A 13,601-nucleotide genomic window follows, 5' to 3' on the forward strand; every position below is an offset into this window, starting at 1 on the left:
CTTGTGCATGAAATGTTCTGCACAGGGTTTGCTGAATGGTTTCTGAGAATCCAAGCTGTTGGCTCACCGACTGTGCCCGAGGTTTCACAGAGAGGCCATAGCTACCTGCGGGTCTCTGCAAAGCAAACATCAGCTTCAGCAAAGGCAGTAAACACAGGAATACCTCTTAAACAAATAATTACACTGGCGCAATACTGGGAGAACGGATGCATTCCAGACTTGCGCTCAGTTGAGAGTTTCTGGATAACAAATTTGTTCAGCAACACTTGACATTAATCCCTTTGTTCTTGGTACATATTAAGTTGCTCCCATTTGTTTTCCACAGTTAACAGTTAGACTGTGGGGACCTGCCTATTATTACATTTTTTTTTTTTTTTTTTTTTTAATGTTAGGGAACCTTCCATACTGTCTGTACAGTCTGAATGCCTACACAAACATTTTACTGGACTTTGCAGCTCTCGGGTTTTCCCTTAGCCTTTCTTTCCCTTTGAATGGGTCTGAAGGTCAAACTCTTCCAGGAATACCCAACTGTACCTCCCGCCAGCCCTGCCAATATTCTCCAGCCCTACTGATATCTTGAGAGGCCCATGGGGAGCCTGAAAATTCTGCATCTTTAGGATTAAGCTACAATAAACTACCCCCTTTAATTAAGCGTAATTTTGTATAATTAATCCATACAGAAAGCATTAATTTTCCTTGCTATCTCAGATTTCCCCTGAGAAAAGCTTTACAGTTCTGATGATGCCAACGTCTATCGCTATAAATCATCGTGCCTTAATAATGCAGCCTGCGCGTACAAAGAGCTTCCCACACACTCCTTCTAATCAAAACAGAAACGCTGCCATACACAGCGTACACACCAATCCCAGCCTTAAGCAAAAACAAATCCTGACACAAGACGCTCTGAACAGCCAATCTGTCAGCATCACTGAGGCTTTCTCCATTCACTGCTTTGGCGTTTTGCGCGTGTCAGCAATCCAGAAATCATCCGTACAAGCCAGCTCAACCGCAACCCCAGTGACTAGGCAGCCTCGTTTCCTAGACTTGCCCTGTTTGGAAAACCATTCCTCAAGTTCTTACCTAATAAAATAAAGGCTGTCTTCCCCTTTCATTAAGTCTGTGCAGGATTTTGCCTGGCCATGCAACAGAGCGTGTGCAGAGATGCTCACCTGAGCACCAGCTTTCTTAATTTACCTTGAGGGAAGAGAAGTCCTCAACCATAGCAGCAACTTGGGGATTTACTTCATGAAGCAACACCTGCCCTCCCAGTTCTGCTGCTGTGTTGATAACCGTTGCACCAGAGGAGAAAGACAATTGAGAAATAAATATAAAATAAAGAAAAAGTTATCTCAGGTCTTTAGCCCATGCCACACACCAAACATTTGTGCATTTTTAGGTTGTCTTTACCCTGCAGTCAAGGCCGGACATGTGCACACAAGGCACAATCAGAGGCTTTCACAGTTCCCATAAGCAATGTTTCCTCAGTAGCTGATGCTCATGAGACAAGAGATGGACAGACACCTCCAGAAAGATGTCTTCTTCAGATAAACAGAAATTAACTTTGGTCTGTGCTGAAACGCTTCTTTGTTCTTGCCTCTTGAGTCATGAGTTCTGGATAACCCTAAACCATTTTCCCACAAAGTCAGTCTGGTTTATTTCACACGGCCTAGCAGCATAACGATGGTACCATTCCCTGTAGCAATGTGTGCTCCAAAAAAGTATAGGAATTACTGCTGATCTGCTCAATATTTGCTCTTACTAGCTGCCATCCATGCAGGTGAGAGCATCTTTGAGCGGGACTGTGTGCACAAGCCTAGTTGTTTTAGAGGAGACTGCGATCCATGGCCGTGCTACTACATCTCAGGAGGAATTGTGTTAGGAAATGTACAGAAAGAGAGAATCTTTTTTACCATTACCTGGTTTGGCAAGGACACTGGCATTATCAGAGATCAACAAGGTTCACATTCTTCAGTTCGGCCAGGAAATGGAGTTCCAGCATTGACGGGACAACCTGAAGAAAAGCAGATCTGAAGTTTGGATTCCCCCTTCCTCCTTCTCGGCATGGGAGTTTCAAATAGTCCTTTGATTTCAAAGAATTTGCCATTTATGGTTAATTGTTATTATGTCTGGAAGTATGCATTTATAAAAAGCTTTTGGTCCAAATACTCTTTTAAATATTTCAACGTATGCTTGGATAACTGTTACTGCAAGCAAGTGCGGCACTATACTGGATGTACCTATGTGCGAGAAATTCCACTGTTGTCCAATCTCCACGGTTAGCATTAAAAAAAAAAAAAAAGAAAAAAAGGAGGCCACTAAAAAAAGCGTAAAAAAAAAAAAGAAAAAGAGAGAAAAAGAGGAGGGAAAAAAACATTTCTGAAATGTATTAGGTATGTATGTACTCATACACAGAATCTAAGTAGAAGGATGATCCTTCAGCAACCTGATTTATAGCTTTGGAGAGCTGTATATGGCCAAAGGTTATGAACCTCTCCTGCAGTGAGACTTTACTGTCTCTACTGCGGAGCTCGTGCTGAACTAGACTGGAGATGGGGGAGGATGATAACTTACTGCTTTGCACTCTAGGTGGGGATTGACAGGCAGGCTTTCAGCATCAGCCAAAAAGCAATCAGCGATTACAAATTGTATTGTGTGACAAAGACCATGCTGTGCACATGTGGACTCCTCTGGCTGTACACCACCTCCTCGACAAGAGCTAATGAGATAATTTTTCTCCTCGGAGGCTACGCCACTGCTAAATCCAAGAGCAAAGGCAGCTTTCACACAAGCAGTACCTCCCACAGAGCAGGCCCCCGAAACAAAACAGTACCTAGCTGCAGACTGCAGCTCAGCAGCTCCAGCCAAGAAAGGCTCCTCCTCTCTCTGACAGCAACTGCTCACAAGTGGGATGTGTTATCTGAACGTCAGCAGTTCCAGGCTCTGTTTGCATACTCTCACGGCTGTTTACATCCCTTCAACACGTCTTCGGTGGGTGGCCTTTCCCCACTTTGCTTTTTTATTGTTTCTACCCCCTCCTCTTTTTGTCGAAGCAGCACCATCACTTTTATTATTCTGACTGCTATCCGTTAGCCTGATTAAAGCTCTCCAGCAACAGGAGGTATTTTTGATTTTGGTTTAATAAAACAAAACAGCAACATAGCAGAAAGCCCTCAGGTCTCTGAGTGGATTCAGGCAAAGGCAAAATGTTTTGATCTTGCCTGATAACTTTTTCTAGCCATATCAGAATAAAGTATTTAAGGTATTTAGGCCTACACCTAACTTAGAGCTAGGAATCATGACATTATCTTCACCCTGACTGTGCTTCTGATCACCTGCATAAGTATCTTGCTGAATCAGTAAAACAATCTTTATGCCTGCTAATAGTTGAACTTGTTAAACTTTCTTCCTAAAAAGCACTCCCTTGTAAACGAAATCTGAAACAGGGGCAGCAGGGACTTTACAGGGATTTTGTAGTCAGACTGAGATTTCAAAGAGATTTCAAAAGGAAAACAGATGCAGGACAGATTTTTTTTTTTAATTAATCAACTAAAATAAATCAGTAAGGACAAATCTCGGGAATGAGTGACCCACTTGGGTTTGCACAGAGTGGGTGGTCTGCAAAACAGGTTAACAATTAATACCAGAGGGATGGTGCTGCCAGCATTTCCCACCAAAACCATTTACAAACAGGCTGTACGTAAATCCTGACTTTATGAGGACAAATTTTCCAAGCTCAAGTCCAAATTTTTTAAGTGTTTAGCACCCAATGCAAAGGCCAGATTTTCAGGAACTTGAGTCTCATTTACCATAAGGTTCAGATTTTTACAAGTCCTTTGTGTAAGTAACTGAAAACTTCTGAAAACTGGCTACATTTCAAGAAGCAGTTGCTGTTGCATGAAGAAACCTTTACTTAACCTAGGTCATACCAAGCAGAGTACACAGAACACGCATATTTTTGCACAAAACTGAAGCAGTCCAGTGCTGTAATAATCTATCAAGATGTTATACATCAAACAGGTGAGGCTTTGCAACAGGACAACAAAGCATTACAGCAATTACTAGGTGTACAGCAGAGATTACACCAACCCTTAGTGCAGAACAGTGGGTTAAACCTGCAATGATGTCCACTAACAGGCTAGGGCAAGCATTAAGTCCTTTTCATCTACTTCCCCCATCAGCAAAAACTTGGCCAACTGTTTCAAAATTTACAAGGTGAAGCTCTCCTGCACTTCAAGCAAGAAAAGGCTTATGCCTAGCTAAATATACGAGCCTGAGAATTATGACTTTCTGATCTTTGGGGCTGTCTGCTTGACACAAGTTTTAGATATGAATTTGCATAGAGAATAAAATGAACCTCAAAATTCCTCACACCAAGTCAAAACTCCCAATCCCTCCTGCTGTTTCCCATGCATATTGGTGAGCCATCCACTGCTGCACTTTCATCTGAGGTGCTTGCTATGGATGAGCAACCACCTTCAAAAATTGTGGAATACAATGCTCAGGGGCTTCTCCTGTATGACATTGTCCTCACAATACATGTTTGCCTGTGCAATTAGTTAAAAATAAAATCTGAAAACATCAAGCCAAAATCTAAGAAAAATTGTTAGACATGTTCTTTTGTAATTTGTAACTCAGAACTATGAGATGTTTTTATTGTTTCAGCTACAGTAGTGTTGAAAAAGAAATTAGGGTCCCATGTGCCAACAGCAAAGGATCAGGGATAGTTCTGAAAAGTTCAGAAACTTTTACCTCTTCCATGTTTAACAACTGGTTTAAGTTCCAGTTATTGCATTCATTCCGTCTTCGCTTGTCAGTTCCCTGTAAATACCTAAACCAAACAGTTAAAGGACTGCAATCAAAAGACTAATGCCTGTTCCAATCTTCCTAGACTGATCTCACCTCATTTTTTTGGGGATATCGCCCTGCCTATGTACACATATAAATTATTATTTACAGAAAAAAAGTAGAGATACATGTACTGTACTACATGCACCAGTTAAAGGTTTCTCAGCGCTCTTGGAAAATTTAATCCTGTCGCCCTGGAGGACAAAAAGTCTGGTTTGGGGTCACTCATCACAGAAACTGGAGAAGGGTTGGAACTATTTATATAAACATATGTATACATACATTTATTGAAGGGTTGGAATGATTTATATAGACATATTTATATTTGCACAATGCCCAAAGGCAAAAAAAAAAAAAAAAAAAAAATAGGGCTCCATAACACACAAAATTTCCTTTTGCCAAAATAGTAAAATTCGTTTTTATAAGATGGTATCATGGTGACCTGTCACAACCAGAATACAATATTTACTCAGCCTTAAGTACTTGGAATTCACAGCAAGTTTGTAGAGCACATGGTCTGTTCTGCTACACCCTTCAAAGGATTTATCCATAAGGAGGGGTACCATGCAGAAGACATTAAACAGAATAAAAGAAAAATGAATCAAGTGAAAGAGGTGGAAGACTGAGGATTTCAGGACTTTTTTTTTTTTTTTGGCATTTCCCAAATGAGCACCGGAAACATAGGAAATCTTCAAGTTCAGTATAATATAAGATTATTTTTCATGTTTAAATCACTAGCTACCGTGACCGCTTATTGCATAACTTCTGTGTGTAGCATACACACTAGGACTGCTTTACTGTTTTCACTGCCTTTTTTTTTTTTTTTTCTTTCTTTCTCATTACTTCACAAAAAAAAAAAAAAAGGCAGCCACCTTGTCTTTACCACAGTGGGAGGTGACAGTTCATGCCACTGTCTCAGGGTGTGATAATCCAAGAGCAGCCCCTGGCCATGAGGGACACTGGTGCTCCTGTAACGAGTATGTGCAGGAGGCATAGTTTGAAGCACAGCCTTAGGTGTCTGTTATTCTGTCTTGTCAGGCAGGAGTAATTAGAGAATAACTCCCTGTTGCCTTCAACTCTCTCCTGCCAGCCCACTGGTCCCCATCCATCATCATGAAGACTTCTCTCAGTGATTCATTACGAGAGGGCTGCCTTTCCAAGGGAGGCACTGAGAGGAATTTTCTACTTCTCTCTCCCTCCCCTTTCTCATGGCAGCAATCTCATTTCATTACAAGCCCAAGATGCTAATGTCACTGGCTTCAGGCATCTGCTAATAAGGAACAAGCAATTTCCAGGAGCAGGAGACACGGTGAGTGCATTAAAAACACTTCCAAGAAAGAGAACCCCTCACACGCTTCCAGTAAGGAAGATGAGCAATTTAACTTCCAGTTTAAATCCTGGAAGGGTGAGTGGGCAGGCCTGGAAAGCACACAGTAAAAACACTATCAGGCAGGGAGAACGAGCACAAAGAAGCCTGGACAAATATTGTCTACCTATGGGACTTTACGAAGAAATGCAGGATAAATATGTATATGCATATACAGTACCAAGAGGCACAAGGCATTTCAGAAGCAGTGAACACAATCTGAACAACTCATTTATTACAGATGCAGTGTAACTGTGCGTTTAGGTGTTTTTTCTTTTAAAAGTAATTGCAACGTTTCATAGTACAATTTGTCTGCATGAAACGGCAAGAAGTGTTACCTACTTTTGTAAAACACTCAGATTCATGTATATAATAAATCTTAAATGTTGCATGCACTACTTGTCTATATAAATATTGCACAGAGGTATTGTTATTATTCCAATTCCTCCTAGCTATTCTAGCTGGGTTCAGAGGAGCTTGCAAAAAGAGCCGGAAGTTTTTAACAACATTGTCAGAATAGAGAAAGCTGTTTGGTAACTCTATTGTTGTAAAAGATGGTAAAGCAAACTCTCTATGTTCATTCTTTAGGTACTTATTGCAAATGGTGCAGGAGTGCCTCAGTTCCTGAAGATTTACAGCCACAGATCTCTGAACCAGTCCTACACTGAGGGCATGAAATACTGAAGATATTCACCAAGTTCCTCTCTAACATCCTGAAACTGATGTCACCTATTTCCTTGAGGCTGGAGAAACGCTGTCTATAAGAACAGTTCTACTTGAAATAAAGAATTAAGATCAGAGATAATGAGCTCATCCAAGTTTCAAGGAGATTGAGAAAAAATGTATTTAGGGTAGGAAATGAACCAAGGCAAATCAAATTATTTGACCTAATGGCCAGAAAGTTAGCCCCTTTGAGGAAGCTGAATGTTGTGTGCTCAATAAAAGTATGTTTCTGCGTCCTCAGGATTGAACAATTCTTTTGAAGTAGCAATTATAACTGCATAGCAGAAGATACACTATGCTACTCCTGTGCTCACTGGTGCCAGAACTATGAGCTAACCTCCCAAACACGATAAAGTCCTCTCTATGGATAAGACTGAAAAGTATAGCTCTGACTTGTTTTGAGTCAGCTTGCTGTGATAATGCCAAGTGAAAAAAGATTAAGGCTAAAACCTGTCTTTCAACAGCTGTTAGAACATGTCAGAAATACCCAGAGGATGAATGTATTCAATTTGTATATGAACACTGACAGCCCAGAACTGTGGAAGACTCAATAATAGTAGGATATCACATGCTAACTTATCTAAGCAAAGGCTAAATATCACATGATCAGCTCCATGACATGTAGTTCCAAAATTCCAGTCTAGATTTATCTCTGTAAACACAAATGGTTTGTTCCTTAGAAATTCCTTTTAATAGAGATCTGAAGTAGATAAATGTGTACAGAACAGGAAAACAGAGATCCAAAAAGAGTATTTCTCCACTGAAAAGCTGTGAGAAAACTTTTAGCAAAAAGAATTTGGCATTTCACTACTGCTGAGGAAGAGGTTTTATACCTCAACAAGCCATAGCAGGACATGGAAGAACTATGTAAAACAATACTTCCACACATAAATTCCCTGCATGCAACACAAACTCACTTGAAATGCTAAAAGAGAAGAAATAAAATAAAAGAAAAATATTTTTATTACCCTTCTGACCTCCTGATTAACATTAAAGAAAAATTTAAGTATTTTAGTCAGGGGAAATAGATCAGATTTTATTATTTCCTAACTGCACAAGAATGTTTAGTATATACTATTAACATGATTGCTGGATATAACTAACCAACATTTATAACAAGCTTTGTAATATAAGGGCTTCTTGATAATGAAACTACAATGCTGACAGATGCTATGAATAGTTTGTGGGAATGCTGACATCCACACATTAGTAGTACTTACTAGGGAAAGGACAGTTTACAAATCTGGTCATGCAGAATTCATGTTATCATCTATCTTTGGCCTGCCAGTGAAACTACTAGGAAAATAAGTTATTCTAAGTTTCTGCATTGTTCTAATACTCTTGTATTTTAATTGATCACAATACTCGCTATAGCTCTTTTTCCCACATCAAGTAAAATTAGAAAGCACCATTAATCCCATTTTAGTGAGGGGGTCTGAGTCACCACAACTGTGCAAGACAGACTGAAAGTTTGTAACAAGACGGGCAACAATAGACCAATAACTCAAGCTACTGCCATGATCGTTTGATTTCTTAATAAAATAAAAAAGATTCCATGTACCTGTTCTGTACTCACTGGACTTCTTCGGCCAGCTGAGCTGGGAGAGCTGATATCATCAGATGGTATGACTCTTTACAATGATATAATGCCAGATAACCTTAGATTGACAAGAAAGAGATAAATTTAATACTGCTTCAGTTAAGAGGTATTAATTAGAACAACTTCTCTCTGAGTTATTCACACTGAATACAACGTCAATTGCATTCAGATTGACCTCTGAGTTGCTCTCCTGTATCCGTTCTTTCACACAGATTACTGTGTCTGGCAACCCACTTGGTGTCTGCATTATGGGATACAGATCCTAAGGCACTTATGACCTATCACGAGAGTAATAGAATAAGTGAATTACAACAGTGCATGTGTTGATGTCACTCTACCATCACATGCAAGACCACTACCAGAGGTTAATTTGAAGATGTGTTTACATTATGATTAAACACAATTTGGGAGAAAGCCTTACAAGAAATACTTACAAATTGATTCACTGTTAATAATGCTCTGCTGAATATAAAATATGTATGTATTTTGGGTCAACCAGTTTCTTTAAACTCAGCATTACACGGGTTTAGTAACTGCTGATAAAATGGGACAGCCACACTGGAATATTGAATTAGGTCCAACGTGATTATAGTACTATGAGATAAATTTGTCAACCTACATTAACAGAATACAGACTGTTCTCATAGAATGCAGGCTGCTGTCCAACAGGTATTTTAGCGGTAAGGCTTAAAAAGCACCACCACCAGCAAACATCAAACCTTATGGTTACTTCAAAGGCAAATGGAACACGGCTTCCAAAACAGAACACGCTTTCTAGCATCATCTCTCAACTGAGGTTGGAAACTTAAAAGAATGACAATGCTGGCTTTACAGCTTGGGACTCAAAGAAAAAGGAAAATCTGCAGTTTATCTAGTCAACTGTACAAATCTAGTGTTTGCTCAGTCAGCACTGATCACGTTTCATTACTCATCCTGGAAAGAAACACTCCTTTGGGAGGAATAAAAATTCTTTCAGTCAATCTTTGCAAGTTGGACCAGGACAAGAAATCAAAAATAGCATGATAAGACTGATGACAGTAATTAAGCTTCCAACATAACAGTGAGAGAGGTCAGTCTGACTCATGAGCAGAGAAAAGATAACTGAAAATAGGAGACTAAAAGGCCACACTTATTCCCACACAATTCCCAGACCAAAATAGCAAAATATTAACACTGTGAAAGCTAAAGAATGAAATAGACAGTTTTTATCTTCACTGAAGAAGCCTAATTCACTACCCAAACTGAAAACATAAATTAAATCTCCAGAATGGATATTGTGGACCACACTCATGCCCTGCAAATAGGAACAGCGAGTATGTCTCCGGCCACAAAATTAACAGACTCTCTCACAGTACCTCTCTGAATAATAACCTTATCATTTGAGCTGTGTGCAATGCAGCTCTGAAGTCCAGCTAAGATTGAATCTGATAACCATCCTCCTTTAAAGCAGCATGGGAAGTCTTGCTAACTGACTGTAGTGTACAACTATCTTTTACATACCTGACCACGGGCACTCTCAGAGCAGGTTCTTCTCAGGATGACAGGAAAGGTGTGAGAAGTTGAGTCTTCCTCACATGAGAGGTAATACTAATAAAAACAGGGAGGGCAGATCTAATAACTTGATAAATACTTAATGATATCCAGAAGGTCATTGAAAAAACATTGCACCATCTTATTATGCCTGCACAAATTCTGTCTACACAAAGACACAAAGGGCTCAGTTAGCCTAATGATAGATTAAAGCCTGGAAAAAGACACAAGGCAAGGATGTTGTTTAAATTTAACCCCTTGCCCATTCCAACAAATTAGTTAGCTCTTCATACTTCTACAGATTATTTAGGAGATCAGAAGAAATCACTTAAGAAAAAGAAGACATAGCTTTCTCCACCTAGCTGCTGTGGTTACTGTTTCTACGTCGGAAATATTAGAAAGGCTGTCTACCAAAAACCCTGTATGACAGAGGGGAGACCATGACTCTAAAGGGAAAAGATTCATTTTAAAAATAACAAGTATTGACTTTAAAATTCTCAGAACACTATGTCTGGTCTAAAGAAAGACATTCTATTTTAACAGAAATTATTTGATAGTCTGCAATGATCAAAGATGGAAGACTAGGAGGGTTTATCTCCTTTGCTCTCTTCTCCCTAGGTGTCCACCTGGGCACTATATGGGGAACCTGGCTGTCCTAGCAGGAAGCTATAGGCACACGTAGTTGGGGCAAATTCAGTAGGTTTTTAAACCTGTACGAAAAAATCAGACTGGGAAAGGCTATATTTTCCAGACTAAACAGTGGGAAATATTTAGTTAGAATGTTTTTATTCTAGCAGTAGAAAACATCACCTCTGAAGAACAGTAGTTGGTTTTACTCCTACTAGATCTTCATCATATCCAGTTGCAATTTAAAACAGAGAATGACTCTGGCACTGCTGGATAAATGACAGAAATATACATGCTAAAAAACCCTTGCCTCCAAAAATCTCTCAGGAACTCTGTGAAATCTGACAACTGCTTGCTCTACCAGAACACTGCCAAAATTGGCAGAACAACAGAGCAAATACATTTTGTTACTCATTTCTTAAACTGGGCAACCACTATAAAAATGAGATAAATTCTCTAATGAAAAATTACCACAAAATGCAAGATTTTCCCTAGCATAGGGAAGAGAAGATCAAGAGCTAATTTTATGACAGAGCACTTGTTCTATATGCTTGAATCTACACAGAGTATGCCAATTTATAGGCACAGTTTCAAAAATGTTGACTGAAGTAGTAAGTACAGGTATACCAGTGACTTGCAGTCATATTCAGCTGTTAGCTACACAGCTTTCCATGTAGTTCTATGTAAGTGGGAAAAAAACAGTGTTGTTTAGCAATTCTTAACATTTCCTGCTTTTACACACATCCTCTCCATGACTTCTCATGGAAAACACATATAAACATCACTTTACCATGTAAACTCTTACTTAATGGCAGCTTTTAAGTTTGCTGTAAGAATATATCCATACACAAATACATATGACTGGAATCTTACTATTTAAATTCAAAAATTATTAAAAAAATAATAATTATTATTAAAAAATTAAAAATTATTTAAAACTATTTAAATTCAAATTATAGCCGAAATCTACAGATGTGTAATATTTAAATACTAAAAATGGCTGTATTATTCAAAAACGAAGTGTTGAACCTGTTAAATATTAGGTATTTTTAATTTGAAAGATAATCTGGCTTCTCATTCTAAATATTTGCTGCAGCAGACACTGATCACTTCCTACCTTTCCTACCAGAGGAACAAGGAACGAGGGACACATTCAATCTTATTCTCTTACAGGCATTCTGTTTTTTGGGCTTACAGTCCTTTTCTGAGTACCTGCATAAAGGAGAAGGAACCATTAAGCTGGGATTAAATACAGAACATCACCCAAAGTGTTGTAGTGGGTATGGCCCAATATCCACTAATGAAAGACAGATGCTTGACAAAGGAGCACAGGAAATATGGTATAATCCATCTCTGGTGTATTCTCTCAGCCTCTCTTAACCAATAAATTAGGAATTCCATGAGTTCAATACTGTTGATCATACATCGTGGTAACAGTCAGAAACTCAACTCTTCTACAAAGCTTCCATAAAGCAGGATTAGACAAAACCTTCTTTATGAGTATTTTTACACTTTTGGCCTCTTCTGGCAACAAATTCCACAACTGAAGGATGCACTTCTGGGAAAATAGGGTATGTTCTGTTTTGGTTGTCTCTTTTTCCATGCTGAAGATCTCCAGTCAACACAACATCTTATTCTGTTTTGTATCCCATTCATCTTTTTTGATACTATAAATCACTTGTATTGTATTCAAAATGTACCAAACAGGTTATTTCTGTGATGGTAGAACTTGCTTTGTTCATTTCTTCCCTTACAATCACCAACACTCTGTGGGGCTGCTCTTAAGTTTGGGAATGATGTCTTGTCTATCAATGAATTCACCACTGAATATAGTTAAAACTGGTTCTCCAGGGTCCCATATGCACCCTTCCATAGTGATTTTTTCTGTCTTTGAGTATTGCAAGGTCTTTCTCTTTAGCCAAGCAAACAACCAAAAGATGGACCACAGTGGGTGATTTCGTATTAGCATGCTGGTGTTTACTCACCATGCCTCTGTGTTTCTGCACTACTTTACAAGTCACCTGAATATCATAGGCCTTGCCAGACATTTATGTAGAAATCCTCTGCTAGCAGAGAGACCTGTTTTTCTTTCCGATCCTTTACCCAGTCACTGTATCAAATGTCTTAGATTTTTAGTGTCAAAAACTTCTTGAAAACGTCAGGACAGTGTGCTGGCATTAGACCTAAGAAAGCCCACATATATCAGTAAATTATAATTCTTTTTTGTTTGTTTGTTTGTTTTTAAAAAAAGACAAATCACAACTACGATAAAGGGAGCTGAATGGTGCCTTTCCTTCCCCATGTTCTTTTCACTCATCACACTTTCCAATTAATGTTATCGAAATAACAGTTGCGGTAAGGTAAGACTAAAACTTGCTGGAGATAACATCAGCTCCAGAGATGCTAGCTTCTGAAACTTCAAAATGAAATATTTTGGCCATCACACAGATGAAAACAAAGACTTCTTCTTTCAGCACCTTCCACAAGGTCTCATCTTCCGCAGCATCAGTTCAAACAAACAAACAAACAACAAACCAACAACAGATTGAAAAAAATAAAAATCATTTTGCCTGTGATCTACAGAGAATATTCATGACCTGGGTTCACAGCCTTCTCAGCAACCTCTTCTCTCCTCTCACAACTGTTTCAGCTTTGGAAATCTCTTGTGACAAAGAAAAATAAAATAAAGTTAGTTGCTGCAATGTTCTTATTTGCCAAACTATAAACTGTTCATGGTAGAAAATCCTCAAGTAAGGCATATGATAATTTTATCTTCCAGAGCAGATCCTTCTTACTGTAACAGTGAGGTCATATTGTGTAAACTATCGTGTCAGGCTATGCTCTAACAAAGAGCAAAAATAGTGTCAAATTTACAATAAAAACTAATGTATGACTGTAACCAGGTAAGCA

This window comes from Anas acuta, chromosome 4 (genome assembly GCF_963932015.1).
Source record: "Anas acuta chromosome 4, bAnaAcu1.1, whole genome shotgun sequence".
Taxonomy (NCBI): domain Eukaryota; kingdom Metazoa; phylum Chordata; class Aves; order Anseriformes; family Anatidae; genus Anas; species Anas acuta.